Source organism: Amblyraja radiata, chromosome 45 (genome assembly GCF_010909765.2).
Source record: "Amblyraja radiata isolate CabotCenter1 chromosome 45, sAmbRad1.1.pri, whole genome shotgun sequence".
Classification (NCBI taxonomy): Eukaryota; Metazoa; Chordata; class Chondrichthyes; order Rajiformes; family Rajidae; genus Amblyraja; species Amblyraja radiata.
In genome coordinates, this window is record NC_046000.1 from 3,699,021 (window position 1) to 3,718,144 (window position 19,124).

A 19,124-nucleotide genomic window follows, 5' to 3' on the forward strand; every position below is an offset into this window, starting at 1 on the left:
TACAGTCCGTATGACCTCTGGGAAGAAACTTCTTCTCAACCTCTCCGCTCTCACTGCATGGCAACGGAGGCGTTTGCCTGACCGTAGCAGCTGGAACAGTCCGTTGCAGGGGTGGAAGGGGTCTCTCATGAATTGTTGGCTCTGGAGTTGCACCTCCTGATGCATAGTTCTTGCAGGGGGCAAGTGAAGTTCCCCTAGTGCGTTCGGCGGAACGCACTTCTCTCTGCAAAGCCTTCTTGTCCTAGGCAGAGCAATTTCCACACCAGATGGTAATGTTCCCGGACAAGATGCTTTCCACCGCCGCTGCGTAGAAGCACTGGAGACACGCAATCAGCGGATTGAGGCGACAGCAGAGAGAGCCAGCCTCTGGAGAGAGCAGATTTGCTCAGCTGCCAAGGACATGCACAGGAAAACATATCAGATCGCCAGCGTCCCTGGGTGGGCTCGAACCACCAACCTTTCGGTTAACAGCCGAACGCGCTGACCGATTGCGCCACAGAGACAACTGGACAGAAAGGGGCATCAACGGATCATTCTCGAGCTGGGAAGCGGTGACCTGGGACCCGGTTGGGAAACTGCTTTTCATAAACGGCATCAAAGATTTGGTCCAGGAAGATTGTTTTCTAAAATAAATGTTATTCAGACCACCCCCCCCCCCCCCCCCCCCATATAGTAGAGGATCACATCCAACATTCTCAACGCTTACACATACAGTAATTGATTTTATATTCTGTGGATAAAGTATCCTTATACCAAGCCCCCTTAACGTTCACTTGGGCAGGAAGTCACGGTCCTCATAATGCAGACAATTCTGGAAACACTTAGCTTCCTGTGTACAGATCCGCCCCCAACCCGAGAAAGGGTACGCATGTGGTCGACACAAAATGCTGCAGGAACTGTGCGGGACAGGCAACATTTCTGGAGAGAAGGAATGTGTGACGTTTTGGGTAGAGACCCTTCTTCAGACTGATAGTCAGGGGAGAGGGAAGCAGCGGGTGAGGTTGTTGTCGTACTCTCAGCGGACTTCACACATACTCCACATGTGATCGGGGGTGCCGCAACAATTCACCGGGTATGTCCAGTGAGCACAGGTGTGGCAGTGTGGGTCGACACTCTCTGGCGTTCAGTGAATGAGAGGTGAATTATCGCTCAGCACATATTCTGGGCCGCAGTATTCAGGACCGGAGCCAACTAGGCAAATACACAACTGAGTAACGAAGCCATTTGTTCCATGTCGCAGCAGATAATCAATCGACTTACCGGCGTGACCAAAATCTTTGCGCTACGGACATATTTACTAACCTATTTCCGCGGTATATTAATTCTGACAGCAGTAAGTGAACAACCCGTCAAAATTATGCACATGTCGGTTCAAACGAGCGGACCACCTACCGCCGTAATCGGCAGGATTCGAACCTGCGCGGGGAAACCCCAATGGATTTCTAGTCCATCGCCTTAACCACTCGGCCACGACCACTGCGCTCCAAATGCCTGCGCTCGAAGAAGAGAATTCACCAGAAAAATTCGGTGAGTCCTGGGTCAAACTGAGAGCGCTGATTGCAGTGGCACGGCAGTAGTACTGATCCTAAACCAAAGCTGGAGAGCGCCGGAAACACACAACAGGCCAGGCAGATTCGTTGAAAATCGCTATCAAAATTTGGGGGGAGGGACTCACTTTCTCGGTGCCCGCGTAGGGCTTCAACATCGGGAACCTCTATCGCCTCGACGTAGCAGTTTGATTTTAAGCTGCATTGGTCGATGAAAGCACCCTCGAACGGGCCGATTCAGCCCTTAGAAATCGTCTGATACCCGCTTGAATCCTTCAAAAGCTACAAGTGATAAATAACACTTAAGCAAATTCAATTGAAGCTAATAAAGGCAAACAGAAGAACCAACCTTGGAGGGGGGAGACAGAGAGAGATGAGGAAAACATACTAAATAACGTGAATAAGGGTGAATGAGGGACTTACCTGCAAGCCAGCCAGGAAACCCTTTCGACCTGAGCCCTTAATGAGCTGACCAGTTTAAATCCGATACCCGTTTAAATCTTTCCCATTCACCAATATATCCAATTATTGGATGTTCGGCAGCTGTGGCGGGGCCTGAATGCAATCACCTCCTATAAGGCGAAACCAGGAGGCAGCTCGAATGTCGGCGAAACATCACTCCCTGACGAGCTCAATGCGTTTCACGCACGCTTTGATAGGGAGAATACTGATGTGCCTTCTCGAGCCCCCATTCGCTGTGATGGTATTTCAGTCTCAGTCACAGAGGCCGACGTCAGGAAATCCTTCGGAGGGGTGAACTGCAGTTTGCTTACCGCCACTACAGATCAACGGTGGATGCGATCTCGCTGGCCCTCCACTCCACTCTGGACCACTTGGACAACAAAAACTCACATGTCAGGCTGTTATTCATTGATTACAGCCCGGCATTTAATACTATCATCCCCTCCAAGCTGGTTACCAAACTCGCAGAACTGGGTCTCTGCGCATCCCTCTGCAATTGGATCCTCGTCTTCCTCATCCACAGACCACAGTCTGTTCGTGTTGGTGGAAATGTGTCAGCCTCGATAACAATCAGCACGGGAGCACCTCAAGGCTGCGTGCTCAGCCCCCTGCTGTACTCACTCTATACTCATGACTGCGTAGCCGGTCATAGAGCGAACTCCAGCATCACGTTGGCTGACGTCACGACTGTTGTGGGACGTATCACTGATGGGAATGAGTCCGAGTATAGAAGAGAGATCGAGCAACTGTCCATATGGTGCCAGCACAACAACCTGGCCCTCAACACCAGCAAAACCAAGTGCCACGGCAGTAGTGGACTTTGGAAGGAGTAGGATGGGGACCCGCAGTTGCGTTTATATCAACGGGTCAATGGTTGAAAGGGTCAAGAGCTTCAAATTCCTGGGCGTGCACATCTCTGAAGATCTTTCCTGGTCCGATAACCCTGATGCAACTATCAAGACAGCTCATCAGCGCCTCTGCTTCATGAGAAGATCACGGAGAGTCGGTTTGTCAAGGAGGACTCTCTCTAACTTCTACAGGTGCACAGTAGTGAGCATGCTGACCGGTTGCAACGTGGCCTGGTTCGGCAACTTGAGTGCCCAGGAGAGGAAGAGACTACAAAAAGTAGTAAACACTGCCCAGTCCATCATCGGCTCTGACCTTCTTTCCATCGAGGGGATTTATCGAAGTCGCTGTCTCAAAAAGGCTGGCAGTATCATCAAAGACCCACACCACCCTGGCCACACACTCATCTCCCTGCTACCTTCAGGTAGAAGGTACATGCGCCTGAAGACTACAACGACCAGGTTCAGGAATAGCTACTTCTCCACAGACATCAGGCTATTAAACCTGGCTCGGCCAAAACTCTGAACATTAACAACCCATTATTTGTTATTTGCTATTTATCAGTTGATTTATTCAAGTGTTTTGTAGTCAATGCCTATTATGTCTGTGTGCTGAAGCAAAGCAAAATGTCATTCTCCTATCAGGGACACATGACAATAAACTTGAACTTTATCTTGAATTAGTTCAAATTGTAATTGTACCCGCATCAGACAGCTTTAAGTAATTCTCCGTGAACACCTTCAGTAATACTTGAAGGTCAAAACACAATTAATGACACATCATGTTAATTCGATGTTTATAGAGGCATTTAACAAGCGCTGAACAGTGACACCCCCACTGTGTCGCGGAAAGCGGAGATTTTAATAGATTTTTTTTCACCGAATTTCATAATCCGGATTACAAAACATGGGATGGATTGTCCCCCACCTCTCAAAACATGGGTAGGGACATTTCTATATGTAGGTAGAGTGGGAAAATCAGGTTGGTTCTGGACCCCAAGAAAGGGACTTTGTAGAGTTAGTCCGAGATGGATTCTTAGAGCAAATGTACTGGAGCCTGCCAGAACGAAGGCAATTCTGGATTAGGTGTTTTCTAATGAATCATGATTTAATAAGGGAACTCAATGTAAATGAACCGCCAGGTGGAAGTGACCATAATATGATAGGTTTTAATCTGCAATTTGAGAGAGAGAAGGTTAAATCAAAAGTGTCAGTGTTGCAGTTGGTCAAACGGACTATATAGGCATGAGAGAGAAACTGATCAAGGTCGACTCGTAAAGGATCCCTGCAAGAATGACGGTGGAACAGCAATGGCAGGAATGTCTGTGCATCATCCAGAAGATGCAGGATCATTTTATTCCAAAGAGGAAGAAATATTCTAAGGGCAGTAAGAGACAACCCTGGCTGACAAGGGAAGATAGGGATGGAGTAATGCTAAAATAATAGAAGTATAACTTAGCAAAGAGCAGCGGGAAGCCAGAGGGTTGGGTAACTTTCAAAGGATAACATGAGGTAAGACAGAAGGCCGTCACGGGACAACGGGGGTTCTTCCCTCAAGTCCCGAGTCAGCAGGCTGGAGAGACTGAGCCCGGTTGGCGGGTGTCCCGAGTGTTGTGAAAGGACTGAGTCCGGATACTTTCCTGTTCCTCTCATCACGGGCCGCAGCGTGATCTGCGCAGGAACCTCTCCGGGGGGGGGGGGGGTTGGCGTGAGACAAACAGAGGAGGCAGGGCGGGGCTGGACGTAGAGGGTCTGGCAGCAAACGCGAGAGCTACATTTTTACATCGAAGGAAACTCTTTGGTGGTTACGTTGGGGGACCGGGACTCCCGTGTGACCCAACCGGTCCCACTTAGTCCAGCATGTTTTAAACATTTTGATAGTACCTGGATCCACCAGCCTCCTACATGCGGTAGGATCCAGATACCATACACCACATTCGTGTAAACAGTACTACTTTTGATACTTTCTAGCTTCCGGGCGGCTAGACCGTGGGGGTGTTATGGGAAATAATGTTCTACTCTCGAAGACCCTCATTATTGGGTAAATCCCGATCAGGTCCGCCTCAGCTTCCTTTGTTCCAGGAAAATAAACCTGTCCGTCCAGACTCGCCCCTTTCTGGTGGATCCCCCCCACCCCCCGCGCCTCTCCTTTACACTCACACCGCTCCAATCACTCCAATTGTTTTCCAGATTGCTGCCATCATTCTATCCTTTATAGTGTGCTTTGCGTATTTATCTATATCGAACTATCTACACATCGCAAAAACTCTCATCTTGTTTGTTTTGTATTTCTCGGCGTCTTTCTTCATTTTATTAGCGTGCTCATCAGTGTTGTTATCCCTGTCTCACTACTTCGCCATGTTCCCATGTTTCTACACCTGGGTTAATATCCTTGTGCTCACTGGTGTCGCGTATACTTGCTCCTGGTTCCCAGGTCCCGACATTGAACGAAATAAAATATAAACGGGCAAATCGACGGGGATTTATACCTCCGAAACGTCACTTTCCCAGTTCTCGAGGATTCGGGGCAAAGTCGAGTCTGCATTTTAAAGTCCAAATTTCTTAAGATACCGTTTGCGGGATTTCCCCCAACTTTTGAAAAGTCACCAGGTGGAAGTGATGGGAATTGAACCTGGGGCCTTTACACGAAAAACGTGCGCCCTTCTGCAGAGCTACATCCCGGACTCCGTGAGAACAACATCGACATTGAAATAGCTGGAGCAGGCCACGCGGCCATACGAGTTTCCACCACCATTCAACATGTTCTCAGCTGATCATCCCAACACAGTCCACTGTTCCCCTCCCCATACCTCTCGACGCCTTTTGTGTCCAAACGTCTCGCTGTACCTCCTTAAAACTGTCCAGCGGCAGTTTAGCAGAGAATCCAATCCGCTGGTTCCAGGGATAGACACAACAAGCTTAAATAACTCAGCAGGACAGGCAGCATCTCTGGAGAGAAGGAATAGGCGACGTTTCGGGGCGAGACCCTACTTCAGTTCCTGGGATGTTGTTTATAGAAAAGAGGAACATTTCAATGAAAGGAAGTGAAACGCCGCAGGGAGATACCCAATCAGCGGATTGACGCGACAGCAGAGAGCGCCAGTCTCTGGAGAGAGCAGATTTGCTCATCTGCCAAGGACATGCACAGCAACAAATATCCGATCACCAACGTCCCTGGGTGGGCTCGAACCACCAACCTTTCGGTTAACAGCCGAACGCGCTGACCGATTGCGCCACAGAGACAACTGTACGGAAAGGGCAATAAACGGTCGATTCCCGAGCTGGGAAGCGGTGACCAGGGACACGGTTGGGAAACTGCTTTTCATAAACGGCATCAAAGATTAGGGCCATAAAGATTTTTTCTAAAATAAATGTTATTCAGACCCCCCACCCATCCCACCCCACCCCGTATATAGTACAGGATCACATCCAACACTCCCAACGCTTGCACATACAGTAATTTGTTTTATATTCTGTGAATATATTCTGTGGATAAAGTATCCTTATACAAAGCCCCCTTCTCGTTCACTTGGTCAGGAAGCCACGGTCCTCATCAAGCAGAACATTCTGGAAACACTTAGCTCCTGTGTACAGATCCGCCCTTCTTCAGACTGAGTGTCAGGGAAGAGGGAAGCTCGAGATGTTGAAGGGTTGAACAAGAACGTAAGGTGTGAAAATAACAGATAATTATATTGTATTGTATTCAAATTTATTGTCATTGTCTCAATTAGAGACAACGAAATGAATTTCCCTTTACAGTCAGTATCATAAAAATAAATAAATAATAAATAATAAAACATTAAAAATAAAATACAATTTAAAAAAAAGCACACACAGAAAGTCAACGACACAACATAACACAATGGCACCAAGGTGAGGAAGGCACCATAGTCCAGCCAACCTCCCCTCCGATCTTCCTAGATGTTGACCCGAGTTCGGGGCCTTCCGAGCACCCGCAGTCACCACCCCGGGCGGCCCGATGCTCAGGCCCTCTCGCCGGGCTGAGGGAACGCCGACGCCGAAGCCCGACGGTGAAAATCCTCCGCAGCGGCCCGGACCTCCCGATCAGCCGCCTCCCACCGGAGTCCGCAGCTCCCGAGTCCGCAGGCCTAGCCGGGCAGAGTCGCAGGACCCAACGATGTTTGTCATCGCCGCCCGCGTTGGGTGCTCCGCGAACCACAGCTCCAGGATGCTGGTGCCGCTGGCCCAGAACTCCGTGCTCCAGACGGCGATCCCCGGTAAGGCATCGCCAGCCCCACCATGTATCAGCGCTGTCCCGCCGCTGCTGGAACTTTGGTCGGTCCAGGCAGGAAAGGCCGCGCCAATCCAGTAGGTAGGCCGCTGGGGGGAGGGGGGGGGTGGGGGGCGAGGACGCGACTCGAATAATAGTTGCGTCCTCTCCAGGAAGCGACTGAAGGACGGTATCCGCCTTACCGTACCCTCTTCCCCCACATTAAAACATTAAACAAAAACATAAAAAAGCACACTTCAACATAACGTCTGAAGGTGGAGGCAGCTGGCACCAGCGCCACCGAAAGTACGACACTCAGAGAGGAGCAGCAGCGGGAGAGGTTGTTTTGTAGTACTCTCAGCGGAGAGAAGAGGCGAACTTCACATGTGATCGGGGGGAGGGGGGGGGGCAACAATTCACCGCGTATGTCCAGTGAGTACAGGCGTCCTCTCCAGGAAGCGACTGAAGGACGGTATCCGCCTTACCGTACCCTCTTCCCCCACATTAAAACATTAAACAAAAACATAAAAAAACACACTTCAACATAACAAAAAAAACGAAAAAACAAAAAGATACCGATCTGAAGGTGGAGGCAGCTGGCACCAGCGCCACCGAAAGTACAACACTCAGAGAGGAGGAGCAGCGGGAGAGATTGTTGTAGTACTCTCAGCGGAGAGAGGAGGAGAACTTCACATGTGATCGGGGAAAGGGGGGCAACAATTCACCGGGTATGTCCAGTGAGCACAGGTGTGGCTGTGTGGGTCGACACTCTCTGGCGTTCAGTGAATGCGAGGTGAATTATCGCTCAGCACATACTCTGGGCCGCAGTATTCAGGACCGTAGCCAACTAGGTAAATATACAGCTGAGTAACGAAGCCATTTGTCCCATGTCGCAGCAGATAATCAATCGACTTACCGGGGTGACCAAAATCTTTGCGCTACCGATATATTTACTCACCTATTTCCGCGGAATATTAATTCTGGCAGCAGTTAGTGAACATTCCGTAAAAATTATGCACAGGTCGGTTCAAACGAGCGGACCTGCTACCGCCGTAATCGGCATGATTCAAACCTGTGCGGGAAAACCCCAATGGATTTCTAGTCCATCGCCTTAACCACTCGGCCACGACCACTACGCTCCAACTGCCTGCGCTCGAAGAAGATAAATCACCAGAAATAATCGGTGAGTCCTGGGACAAACTGAGACAGCGCTGATTGCGGTGTCACGGCAGTAGTACTGATAGTAAACCAAAGCTGGTGAGCGCCGGAAACACACAACAGTCCAGGAATCTATGTAAAAGATGAGGTGAGTAATGGATTAAATTTATTATATATGAATGCGCGAAGTATAAGAAGTAAATTGGATGAGTTTGAGGCTCAGTTAGGAATTGGTAGATATAACATTGTGGGGATTACAGAGACACGGCTGCAGGTGGGTCAGGACAGATAACTAAATATTCAGGGTTATACATCCTATAGAAAGGACTGGCAGGTGGGCCGAGTATGTGCGGTTGCTCAGTTGGTGAGGGGTGACAATCAGTTCTTTGCGAGGGGTGACCATTGGACTGACGATGTAGAGTAGCTGTGGATAGAAATGAGGAATTGTAAAGGTAAAAAGACAATAATGAGAATTATCTACAAACTCCCAAACAGCAACCTGGATATAGGGTGCAAGTTGCAGCATGTTAAAATTGGCATTTAACAAAGGTAATGCCACTGTGGGTAGGGACATGTAAACAACCTCCCAGATATACCAAAGGACAGAGGATTTAGGGAGACAGAGGAACTGAAATAAATTTGCATTTGGTGAGAAATAGTATTGGATGAAGGAGAGCCAGTGGATGTACTATATCTGGACTTTCAGAAAACTTTTGATAAGGTACCACAGGAGATTACTGAGCAAAAGTAGAGCATATGGGATTGTGAGTAGGGTATTGACATGGATAGAGAATTGTTTGGCGGACAGGAAATATAGGGATGTAATGTTGAAGTTCTTTTAGGCGCTGGTAAGGCCGCAATTTGAATATTTTGAGCAATTGTGGGCACCATAGTTGAGGAAAATGTGCTGGTCCTGGAGAGGGTCCAGGGGACATTTACAAGAATTATCCCAGGAATCAGTAGGTTAATCTATCAGGAGCGTTTGTTGAAACTGGGCCTGTACTCGATGGAGTTTAGAAGAATGAGTGGGATCTCATTGAAGCATGCAGAATAGTGAAAGGATTGGATAGAGTGGGTGTGGAGAGGATGTTTCCCCGGGAGGGTTTAGGACTAGAGGTTATAGCCGCAGATTTAAAGACATCGTATTAGGAAGGTGAGGAGACATTTATTTTGTCAGATGGTCGTGATTATGTAGCATTCTGACGGCTGTGGAAGCCAGGTCAATTGATATTTTTAAGGCAGAGATAGATATATTCTTGTTTAGTAAAGGTGTCAGAGGTTATGGGTAGAAGGCAGGGGAATGTGGTTATAGAAATATAGGTTCATAGAAAATAGGTGCAGGAGTAGGCCATTCGGCCCTTCGAGCCTGCACCGCCATTCAATATGATAATGGCTGATCATCCAACAGCAGCCTGCCTTCTCTCCATACCCCCTGATCCCTTAAGCCACAAGGGCCACATCTAACTCCCTCTTAAAATAGCCAATGAACTGGCCTCAAGTACCTTCTGTGGCAGAGAATTCCAGAGATTCACCACTCTCTGTGTGAAAAATGTTTTTCTCATCTCGGTCCTGAAAGATTTCCCCCTTATCCTTAAACTGTGACCCCTTGTTCTGGACTTCCCCAACATCGGGAACAATCTTCCTGCATCTAGCCTGTCCAAACCCTTACGGATTTTGTAAGTTTCTATAAGATCCCCCCTCAATCTTCTAAATTCTAGCGAGTACAAGCCGAGTCTATCCAGTCTTTCTTCATATGAAAGTCCTGACATCCCAGGAATCAGTCTAGTTAACCTTCTCTGTACTCCCTATAGGGCAAGAATGTCTTTCCTCAGATTAGGAGGCCAAAACTGTACGCAATACTCCAGGTGTGGTCTCACCAAGACCCTGTACAACTGCAGTAGAGCATCCCTGCTCCTATTCTTTTGCTATGAATGCTAACATACCATTCGCTTTCTTCGCTGCCTGCTGCACCTGCATGCCTACTTTCAATGACTGGTGTACCATGACACCCAGGTCTCGTTGCATCTCCCCTTTTCATAATCGGCCACCATTCAGATAATAGTCTAATTTCCTATTTTTGCCACCAAAGTGAATAACTTTACATTTATCCACATTATACTGCATCTGCCATGCATTTTCCCACTCACCCAGCCTATCCAAGTCACCTTGCAGCCTCCTAGCATCCTCCTCACATCTAACACTGCCTCCCCCCCCCCACCCACCCCACCCCACCCCGTATATAGTACAGGATCACATCCAACATTCCCAACGCTTACACATACAGTAAATTGTTTTATATTCTGTGGATATATTCTGTGGATAAAGTATCCTTATAGGGTGATTTCACGAAAGGTCACTGGATCATAGATCCTCACCCACGTGGACGCAAAATTTAACTGGGGTACAAACGTCACGTCCGGCACATGTTATTGATGCTGGAAACGCGTACTTTCACACCCGTGAAAAATCGCGAATACGGCCCGTTTTTGAGCTGTAAATAACTGTGCCAGTCGGGGTGATCGCGAAGCACAGTTATCTTACTTTAGAGTCCAGAAGATAAAGAAAAACGAAGGTAAAGACAAGAGGGAGCTGAAAGAGCAACGACAGCGGAAGTGGTTAGCAAACATTGGCCGTGGAGATATAAAGATAGAAAATATCGGGAATTATCGCGTTTGCTCACTGCATTTCATGAAAAGTAAGGCATTATGTTTTATCTTTATCAATTTGTTATATAAAAAGTTTAAAACGTGAAAAATCCATCATTAAAATTGCAAAATCTTCCATGGGTCTCAGGTGGGTTTTAACATGCAAAAAGAAAATGCTTCTGAAGCTACATTTACCATTTAAATAACCGTAAACCACAAATGCGCTTTGAAATGAATTTTAGTGAGATGCAAGCTACGGAATGGGATAATTGTTAGCTGTTAATTGGATAATAATAATAATCAAATGTCCTGATAACAGCCGAACGCGCTGACCGATTGCGACACAGAGACAACTGGCCGGAGAGTGCAATAAACGGACGATTCCCGAGCTGGGAAGCGGTGACCAGGGACACGGTTGGGAAACTGCTTTTCATAAGCGGCATCAAAGATTTGGGCCAGAAAGGTTTTTCTAAAATAAATGTTATTCAGACGTCCCCACTCACCCCACCCCACCCCCACCCCGTATATAGTACAGGATCACATCCAACATTCCCCACGCTTACACATACAGTCATTTGTTTTATATTCTGTGAATAAAGTATCCTTATACCAACCCCCCCTTACCGTTCACTTGGTCAGGAAGCCACGGTCCTCATCAAGCAGAGAATTCTGGAAGCACTTAGCTTCCTGTGTACAGATCCGCCCCCAACCCGAGAAAGGGTACGCATGTGGTCGACACAAAATGCTGCAGGAACTGTGCGGGACAGGCAACATATCTGGAGAGAAGGAATGGGCGACGTTTTGGGTAGACACCCTTCTTCAGAATGATAGTCAGGGGAGAGGGAAGCTCGAGATGTTGAAGGGTTGAACAAGAATGTAAGGTGTGAAAACAACTGATAATGAGAGAGGAGGAGCAGCGGGAGAGGTTGTTGTAGTACTCTCAGCGGAGAGAGGAGGAGCACTTCACATGTGGTCGGGGGTGCCGCAACAATCCCCGGGTATGTCCAGTGAGAACAGGTGTAGCAGTGTGGGCCGACACTCTATGGCGTTCAGTGAATGAGAGGTGAACTATCGCTCAGCACATATTCTGGGCCGCAGTATTCAGGACCGGAGCCAACTAGGCAAATATACAGCTGAGTAACGAAGCCATTTGTTCCATGTCGCAGCAGATAATCAATCGACTTACCGGGGTGACCAAAATCTTTGCGCTACGGACATATTTACTAACCTATTTCCGCGGAATATTAATTCTGACAGCAGTTAGTGAACATCCCGTCAAAATTATGCACAGGCCTGTCCAAACCAGCGGACCTGCTACCGCCGTAATCGGCAGGATTCGAACCTGCGCGCGGAAACCCCAAAGGATTTCAAGTCCATCGCCTTAACCACTCGGCCACGACCACTACGCTCCAACTGCCTGCGCTCGAAGAAGATAAATCACCAGAAATTATCGGTGAGTCCTGGGACAAACTGAGACAGCGCTGATTGCAGTGTCGCAGCAGTAGTACTGATACTAAACCAAAGCTGGAAAGCGCCGGCACAGTGAAAGACCTGGATAGAGCGGAAGTAGAGAGGTTGTTTCCACTAATGGAACACTCTGGAGCAAGAGGACATAGACTCAGAATAAAAGGAAATAACTTTGGAAAGGAGATGAGGAGGCATTTATTTCGTCAGAAGGTGGCGAATCTCTGGAGTTCAGTGCCGCAGACAGCTGTGGTGGACAAGACATTGGGTATTTTTAAGGCGGAGATTAACAGATAATTGATTAGGATTGACGCCAAAGCTTACAGGGAGAAACCACGAGAATGGGTTTGAGAGGGAAATATATGCCCGCCATGATTGAATGGCAATGTAGACTGTGGGCTGAATGGCCCAATTCCGCTATTCTGTCGTGGTTGAATTTAGTGTAATATAGTAATATCATGGTATATATATGAATATAGTGTAATATAGTAACATTCTCGCGGTTTCTCCTTGCAAACGTTGGCTGGATGTATATCTCCCTCCCCGTCCCCCAATCCCCTCCACACACAAGTCCACCCCCCCACAACCTGCCCGCGCCCCCACAACCCTCCCCACCGCCACAATCCCACCCCCACAACCACCCCCCCACACACACACCTCCCCCACACAATCCCTCCCCCCCCACACACACACACACACACACACACACACACACACACACACACACACACACACACACACACACACCCCACACACCCCCGCCCATACACACATCCCTCCCACACACACACACCCTCCCCAACACACCCCTCCCCTCCCACATACCATTTCCCCCTACACCCCTCCCGCCCACATACACACCTGTCCCCCCCCCCCCACCCCACTTCACGCCGCCGCACACACCCCACCCCCACGATCCCTCTCCCCCACACCACACTCTCCCCCACTCCGACACCACCCAGTCCACACACACCCCCTCCCTCTCACCCCACCCCCGGCCACGCACCCAACTTCCCTCTCACCTTTCGAATATTGCGTTGGGGGAACGGGTGAATGGTGGAATATCAAAGGTTCAAAGTTTCAAACGGAATTTATCAGTGAAAAGCTTATTGCCATTGCAGCACATGAAAAACGAATACGGAAATGACAATAATAAAGAGATTTAAACATAAAAAACATCCACTCACAATGGTTTCGATTATGAGGAAGGCATAAAGTCCAGTCCCCATCCCCATGTCCACCCATAGTCGGTCTTATTTTGGCCTCCGCAGTCGCCGCTACGGGGCCCGATGTCCCAGGTCGTTCTCGCCGGATGATGATGCTCAGGCGTCGAGAGAAACCTTACAGCTTTGGGAAAACTGGAACGGCCGCTTATTTGCCGAAGACCGCGACTTCCGAAGCCGACAGGCCGCGCTGCATGGAGCTCCACAGTTCTTTGCAACATTTTAAATTTCTCATTGTTCACTTTTGGAAAGTGTGTGTGGGGGGGGGGGGGTGGAAGGATAGGAAGGGGGTAGGGAGGGCGTGGGGAGGGGATAGTTATGGAGGGAGGGAGGGAATGACTGAGGGTAGGGGAAAGGAGAGGAAGGGATAGGTGAGGGATTGGAGGAGGGGAGGAGGAGGAGAAGGGAAAGAAGAGGGAGATGAGGATGGAGAGTGGGTAGGAGTGGGGATAGAGGCAGAGGATGGGGAGTAGGGGAGGTAGGGAGTGGAGATTATAGGAAGAGGAGGGCCGTGGGGAAGATCAGGAGGAATAGTGGGGGGATAGGGGGAGGCGAGGAGTGTGGGGGGGGGGGGGGTAGAGGGATATGGGAGGGGAGAAGAGTAATGGAGGGAGGGAGGGAGATATAGGGTAAGGGAAAGGAGTAGCAGAAATAGGTGAGGGAGGGATTGGAGAGGGTAGGAGCAGAAGGGAAAGAAGAGGGAGGATGAAGAGGAGGGGGAGGGAGTGCTCCCTTCCCCTATTGTCTTTCTCACTGTCTTTCTTCATTTTCTTGGTGTGCTCTTCGGTGATGTTATCCCTGTCTCACTACCTCGCCATGTTCCCAGGTTTTTACACCTGGGTTAACATCCTTGTGCTCACTGCTGTCGCGTATACTTGCTCCCGGTTCCCAGGTCCTGACATTGAACGAAATAAAATATAAACGGGCAAATCGACGAGGATTTATACCCCGAAACCTCACTTTCCCATTTCCCTAGGATTCCGGGCAAAATCAAGTCTGCATTTTAATGTCCGAATTTCTTCAGACACCGTTTGCGGGATTTTCCCCAACTTTTGTAAAGTCACCAGGTGGAAGTGACGGGGATTGAACCTGGGGCCTTAAACACGCAAAACGTGCGCCCTTCTGCAAAGCTACATCTCGGACTCCGTGAGAACGACATCGACATTGAAAATAGCTGGAGCAGGCCACGCGGCCACACCAGTTTCCACCAGCATTCAACATGATCTGAGCTGCTCATCCCAACACTGTCCACGTTTGTGTCCACACGTCTAGCTGTACCGTCTTAAAACTGTCCAGCGGCAGTTCAGCATAGAATCCAATCAGCTGGTTCCAGGGATAGACACAACAAGCTTAAATAACTCAGCAGGACAGGCAGCGTCTCTGGAGAGAAGGAATAGGCGACGTTTCGGGTCGAGACCCTTCTTCAGTTCCTGGGATGTTGTTTATTGAAAAGAGGAATATTTGAATGAAAGGAAACGAGATGCCGCAAGAAGTCAAGTCAAGTCAAGTCAAGTTTATTTGTCACATACACATACGAGATGTGCAGTGATAGAAAGTGGCAATGCTCGCGGACTTTTGTGCAAAAAGACAAACAACCAAACAACCAAACAAACTATAGACACAGTCATAACACACACATATTCTTTTACATAATAAATAATGGAAGGAAAAACATTCAGTAGAGTTAGTCCCTGGTGAGATATGCGTTTAGAGTCCGAATGACCTCTGGGAAGAAACTCCTTCTCAACCTCTCCGTTCTCACTGCATGGCAACGGAGGCGTTTGCCTGACCGTAGCAGCTGGAACAGTCCGTTGCAGGGGTGGAAGGGGTCTCTCATGATATTGTTGGCTCTGGAGTTGCACCTCCTGATGCATAGTTCTTGCAGGGGGGCAAGTGAAGTTCCCCTAGTACGTTCGGCGGAACGCACTACTCTCTGCAAAGCCTTCTTGTCCTTGGCAGAGCAATTCCCACTAGAGATGGTAATGTTCCCGGACAAGATGCTTTCCACCGCCGCTGCGTAGAAGCACTGGAGACACGCAATCAGCGGATTGAGGCGACAGCAGAGAGAGCCAGCCTCTGGAGAGAGCGGATTTGCTCAGCTCCAAAGGACATGCACAGGAAAAAAAATCAGATCCCCAGCGTCCCTGGGTGGGCTCGAACCACCAACCTTTCGGTTAACAGCCGAACGCGCTGACCGATTGCGCCACAGAGACAACTGGACGGAAAGGGGCATCAACGGATCATTCTCGAGCTGGGAAGCGGTGACCTGGGACACGGTTGGGAAACTGCTTTTCATAAACGGCATTAAAGATTTGGTCCAGGAAGATTGTTTTCTAAAATAAATGTTATTCAGACCACCCCCCCGCCCCCCCCCCCCCCCATATAGTACAGGATCACATCCAACATTCTCAACGCTTACACATACAGTAATTTGTTTTATATTCTGTGGATAAAGTATCCTTATACCAAGCCCCCTTAACGTTCACTTGGTCAGGAAGTCACGGTCCTCATCATGCAGACAATTCTGCAAACACTTAGCTTCCTGTGTACAGATCCGCCCCCAACCCGAGAAAGGGTACGCATGTGGTCGACGCAAAATGCTGCAGGAACTGTGCGGGACAGGCAACATTTCTGGAGAGAAGGAATGGGTGACGTTTTGGGTAGAGACCCTTCTTCAGACTGATAGTCAGGGGACAGGGAAGCTCGAGATGTTGAAGGGTTGAACAAGAATGTAAGGTGTGAAAACAACAGATAATCAGAGAGGAGGGGCCGCGAGTGAGGTTGTTGTCGTACTCTCAGCGGATTTCACACGTACTTCACATGTGATCGGGGTGCCGCAACAATTCACCGGGTATGTCCAGTGAGCACAGGTGTGGCAGTGTGGGTCGACACTCTCTGGCGTTCAGTGAATGAGAGGTGAATTATCGCTCAGCACATACTCTGGGCCGCAGTATTGAGGACCGGAGCGAACTAGGCAACTATACAGCTGAGTAACGAAGCCATTTGTTCCATGTCGCAGCAGATTATCAATCGACTTACCGGCGTGACCAAAATCTTTGCGCTACGGATATATTTACTAACCTATTTCCGCGGAATATTAATTCTGACAGCAGTTCGTGAACATCCCGTCAATATTATGCACAGGTCGGTTCAAACGAGGGGACCGTGCTACCGCCGTAATCGGCAGGATTCGAACATGCGCGGGGAAACCCCAATGGATTTCTAGTCCATCGCCTTAACCACACGGCCACGACCACTGCGCTCCAAATGCCTGCGCTCGAAGAAGATAATTCACCAGAAAATTTCGGTGAGTGCTGGGACAAACTGAGAGCGCTGATTGCAGTGTCACGGCAGTAGTACTGATCCTAAACCAAAGCTGGAGAGCGCCGGAAACACACACCAGGCCAGGCAGATTCGTTGAAAATCGCTCTCAAAATATGTGAGGAGGTGAGACACAATTTGGGGGGAGGGACTCACTTTCTTGGTGCCCGCGCAGGGCTTCAACATCGGGAGCCTCTATCGCCTCGACGCAGCAGTTTGATTTTAAGCTGCATCGGTCGATGAAAGCCCCCGCGAACGGGCCGATTCAGCCCTTAGAAATCGTCTGATACACGCTTGAATCTTTCAAAAGCTACAAGTGATAAATAACACTTAAACAAATTCAATTGAAGCTAATAAAGGGAAACAGAAGAACCAACCTTGGAGGGGGGAGCCAGAGAGAGATGGGGAAAAAACATACTAAATAACGTGAATAAGAGTGAATGAGGGACTTACCTGCAAGCCAGCCAGGAAACCCTTTCGACCAGAGCCCTTAATGAGCTGACCAGTTTAAATCCGATACCCGTTTAATCTTTCCCATCCACCAATATGTCCAATTATTGGATGTTCGGCAGCTGTGGCGCGCTTGAATGCAATCACATCCTACAAGGCGAAAGCAGGAGTCAGCTTGAATGTCGGCGAAACATCACTCCCTGACGAGCTCAATGCGTTTTACGCACGCTTTGATAGGGAGAATACTGATGTGCCTTCTCGAGCCCCCATTCGCTGTGATGGTATTTCAGTCACAGAGGCCGACGTCAGGAAATCCTTCAGAGGGGTGAACTGCAGTTTGCTTATCCCCCTACTTTACTCACTCTATACTCATGACTGTGTAGCCGGTCATAGTGCGAACTCCATCATCAATTTCGCTGACGCCACCACTGTTGTGGGACGTATCACTGATGGGGATGAGTCCGAGTATAGAAGAGAGATTGAGCAACTGTCCATATGGTGCCAGCACAATAACCTGGCCCTCAACACCAGCAAAACCAAGGAACTGATTGTGGACTTTGGAAGGAGTAGGATAGGGACCCACAGTTCCGTTTATATCAACGGGTCAATGGTTGAAAGGGTCAAGAGCTTCAAATTCCTGGACGTGCACATCTCTGAAGATCTTTCCTGGTCCGAGAACACTGATGCAATTATCAAGACAGCTCATCAGCGCCTCTACTTCATGAGAAGGTTACGGAGAGTCGGTTTGTCAAGGAGGACTCTCTCTAACTTCTACAGGTGCACAATAGAGAGCACGCTGACCGGTTGCATCGTGGCTTGGTTCGGCAACGAGTGCCTAGGAGAGGAAGATACTACAAAAAGTATTAAACACTGCCCAGTCCATCATCGGTTCTGACCTTCCATCTATCGAAGGGATTTATGGAAGGCGCTGCCTCAAATAGGCTGACAGTATCATCAAAGATCCACACCATCCAGGCCACACACTCATCTCCCTGCTACCTTCAGGTAGAAGGTACAGGAGCCTGAAGACTACAACGACCAGGTTCAGGAATAACTACTTCTCCACAGCCATCAGGCTATTAAACCTGGCTCGGACAAAACTCTGAACATTAATAACCCATTATTTGTTATTTGCTCTTTATCCGTTTATTTATTCATGTGTTTTGTAGTCAATGCCTATTATTGTAACGGGTATAGCTTGGACCCAATAGCAGCACAGAATCAGGCAGGTATAGTTGATAACGAACTGTATTACGATACTGTAACACAGAGTAGTAACACAGGAATGGGTACACCGTACTCACACAGAGGCTCATGATTGAGCGAGGGTTCCGAAGAGGGGCAGGCAGGAGACGTTGTCGGGGTAGCGCAAAGTCCGGTAACCAGGAGATCCAACACACGATGCAAACAAACCAGCGAGGGTCAGACGAAAGGAGAGTCGAAGCCAGGCAGAAAGTCGGGCAATCGCTGGAGAGTCTTGCATGAATGCTGAGAGTTAATTGGTGATCAGAGGCAACTGAGTGCAAAAGGAGAGGAGAGTTGGGCTGATGAGAGGGGGTGGCAGGCAGGCAGGTGAGGAGAAGGAGGGACCGGTGAAAAAGTACTGGGAGGTGAAGTTAATGAGAATGAGGAGAGGGCAGACTGTGACAGAACCCACCCTCAAGGGACGGCTCCTGACGACCCAAAACAAACAAAAAAAACAATAAAGAAAATAAACCCAATCCCACGCAGAGTTGGGTGGGAGGAGGGGGGCCGGAGGAGGACTAATATTCGTCCGA

The 19,124-nt window shown here is 48.8% G+C and overlaps 6 non-coding genes across 6 annotated transcripts; all 6 read right to left on the reverse strand.

Moving 5' to 3' along the window:
• Positions 1–429: 429 nt before the first annotated feature.
• Positions 430–503, reverse strand: trnan-guu. The gene has a single exon. It is a non-coding gene; the product is annotated as a tRNA-Asn (tRNA).
• An 892-nt stretch (positions 504–1,395) lies between these two features.
• trnas-aga lies at positions 1,396–1,477 on the reverse strand. Its single transcript has one exon. It is a non-coding gene; the product is annotated as a tRNA-Ser (tRNA).
• A 4,546-nt stretch (positions 1,478–6,023) lies between these two features.
• trnan-guu lies at positions 6,024–6,097 on the reverse strand. Its single transcript has one exon. It is a non-coding gene; the product is annotated as a tRNA-Asn (tRNA).
• A 6,112-nt stretch (positions 6,098–12,209) lies between these two features.
• trnas-uga lies at positions 12,210–12,291 on the reverse strand. Its single transcript has one exon. It is a non-coding gene; the product is annotated as a tRNA-Ser (tRNA).
• Positions 12,292–15,714: 3,423 nt separating this feature from the next.
• trnan-guu lies at positions 15,715–15,788 on the reverse strand. The gene has a single exon. It is a non-coding gene; the product is annotated as a tRNA-Asn (tRNA).
• A 962-nt stretch (positions 15,789–16,750) lies between these two features.
• On the reverse strand, positions 16,751–16,832 carry trnas-aga. The gene has a single exon. It is a non-coding gene; the product is annotated as a tRNA-Ser (tRNA).
• Between the last annotated feature and the right edge of the window lie 2,292 nt (positions 16,833–19,124).